Source organism: Montipora capricornis, chromosome 8 (assembly GCF_036669925.1).
Source record: "Montipora capricornis isolate CH-2021 chromosome 8, ASM3666992v2, whole genome shotgun sequence".
In the NCBI taxonomy this organism is placed as follows: Eukaryota; Metazoa; Cnidaria; class Anthozoa; order Scleractinia; family Acroporidae; genus Montipora; species Montipora capricornis.
Window position 1 is genome coordinate 2056706 of NC_090890.1, and position 2500 is coordinate 2059205.

Below are 2500 nucleotides of genomic sequence, written 5' to 3' on the forward strand. Positions count from 1 at the left end.
TGTTCGTTTTCTATCACTTAGAACAAGAAAATAATACATCTCATGCCAGCAAACTTAACTTGTAATGCTTCGCATATGATCATCCAAACAAGAGGAGAGACGAAAGTCAGAAAGACTCATGAAAATCACTACCTATACTAGCTTTCAAGCTGCAAACTACTGGCATAAACCGGCATTTAAGGTGTTTAAAATACCAGTATATATAATAGCCGGCCTTATTTTCCTCTACGTTACTCACAGGCATCAAAATAAGTTTTACTTACTACTTAATCTTGTCGTTACTTCTCAATGTGTCTAGTACTAAACAAAACACAATCAATATGCTCGGCTTACTGAATTTAACTCGTTCTGCGGATCTGTCAAAACTAACAGAGCGTCTCTAAACGGATCGCTTATATACATTTGTAATAATAGTCCAATAAAGTTTAATTCTAGAAAACTTAGTTTAGGTGTCTACAAGGAAAATAATAGTACGCAGCCCTAGTTAATCTCTTGGTGAAACTGTTAGGCCTGATGCCCATTGAACTTCGCTCATCGCCAAGCATTTAGTAAAACAAAGAAAATGAAGTCGAAGCCTAACATGTGAAGTTGATTTTTTTACAGCTTACCTCATCAAGGCATTTCGTATACAATCGCATAGTTGAATAAATTCTCGCATTATGACTGGTTAACGAAGCGAGGTATTTAGCTTGGAATTGCAAGGTGACAACGAGGTTAGTGATATTGCTTCGCATCTCTTGTTTCGTGCTCAGGATAAAACAAACAATATCAAAGCTGCTATCTCTTTTTCTTATTTTTATTCGATAATGAAAGTCAAGGAAATTCCATAACCTGACTTCTAAATTCCGCGTTAAATTGCACTTGAAAACCGATATCGGATTTCGCGTGCAATTCACCGCGGAATTCCCTCGTCAGGTCATGAATTTTCCTATAAAATTAAATCTTGTTAATTACTTAAATGGTTGTGCAGCGATGCTTGTAGATACATCATGTTCTTATCATGATGCACTGATGAACATTCTCTCCAATTATAGTTGCTTGTGACAATTGCCTTCAATCAGAATGAAGCAGTAAAACTTCACTCCCTCAAGATACAAGGACCTGATGACGGTTTGCCACTTACATTTTTTCTTCTCTTCTATAATTTAAGTGCATGCAGCCTTATGAAGATAAGGGGAAGAAAAGCACTTAGTTTTTCAGTCTCGTCACACCACACGATCTCTCCTAACCAGCGGCTGCTCAAACTAGATGCGCATTCCTTTTCATTCGTATCGCCGATCATAGAACGGCTCGCTTCTTCATGATCCAATCGCAGAGGGCTCTGTAGCCCGAAAGCTAGCGTTCAGGACCACGGAGAGGTTTTCTTTAGGGCCCCAGCTGGGTCATAGAGATGCTTTCGTTGGCGAGACAATTTACCCTCACAGTGCCTCTGTCCATCCAGGAGAAAAAATTAATATAAGCGAGCTGACAGGGAAACCTGACGAACTGCTGGCAGGCTAACCTGCCACAGACGATAAACCAGTATCCCAACCAGAGGTGTAATTACACTCCTTGTCTCTTTATGGTTCAGAAACCAGTCTTCGGTTAGGCAGAGCACTTCGGTTGTGCGACGAGAACAGTCAACGGCTACAAGGGAAACTAAGAAAATACTAACTTACCTAAATAAAATATTGTGGTCATTTTGACAGGCAGGGGAGCAAAGACTGTGAGAATATTTTTAAACCCAACAAGAAACATGAGTTTTGACGATGCGAAAAGCTGGGAACCCAAGCAAACCCTTGAGTAAGTCATTTGGGTCTTAGATTATTTCTGTGTATTATGAACCTCTTGGTGCTTTGCAATCTTACAGCGTAAAGTGTTTTGTACATTTTATCACGCACACTAAAATTAGTACATCACTTTGTGTTCAGGTTAGCAGCTGACGATATGAGAGAGGGTGCCATAATTCCACTGTCGTTTGTCAAATTTCAAAATGTCTCAAGTTTGACGGTCAGTATCATTATTTTTGGTTGGTCTAGATCTTTACTAGTCAAAGATGCAACTAAGAACTTAAATACCTTTGTCGCGAAAATTTTAAGTCACTTGACAAACTTGTATTGCAACTTTTAACCATAGACTACAGTACATGCCATTACCTGCCCCCTCAGACGCTTCGAACGGCTAAGTAAGGGCCAAGTAAGGGCCAGTGCGAAGCACGTGCGACTGGTAACGAGCACGAAGCGCGAAGGACCATGGGAGAGAGAAAGAGGCGAGGCCTTTTTCCCTTCCCTTCGTCCTTTGCGCGCGCTCTTGTCCCTCGAAAACAAGAGAGACGTCTGGGAACGAGGCAGCGTCATTACAGTTTTCATTGCAACTGCAATTCTCATTGTCGTTGCCACTGCAACGACCATTGTCATCTCCATTGTTATACTGTACTCTTCATTATTCATTCCCTCACTTATTTGATTTCCTTTTTTTAATTTTCCTTTACAGTTCTTTTTTTCGGACAACCAAGGAAAAA

General features: G+C 40.4%; 1 long non-coding RNA gene across 3 annotated transcripts in view; it reads left to right on the plus strand.

Annotated features, from left to right (window-relative positions):
* The window catches only part of LOC138060033 (uncharacterized), a 20648-nt gene that overhangs the window by 16649 nt on the left and 1499 nt on the right, over nt 1–2500 (plus strand). For 2 of the 3 annotated variants that reach the window (XR_011134285.1, XR_011134283.1), the window contains exons 2-5: nt 1035–1110; nt 1689–1782; nt 1911–1989; nt 2473–2500. The exon at nt 2473–2500 is cut by the window's right edge and continues 1499 nt beyond it. This is a non-coding gene — a long non-coding RNA (uncharacterized lncRNA). Of the gene's footprint in view, nt 1–643; nt 714–1034; nt 1111–1688; nt 1783–1910; nt 1990–2472 lie in introns of those variants that run through there. The other variant, XR_011134284.1, reaches the window with a different exon arrangement.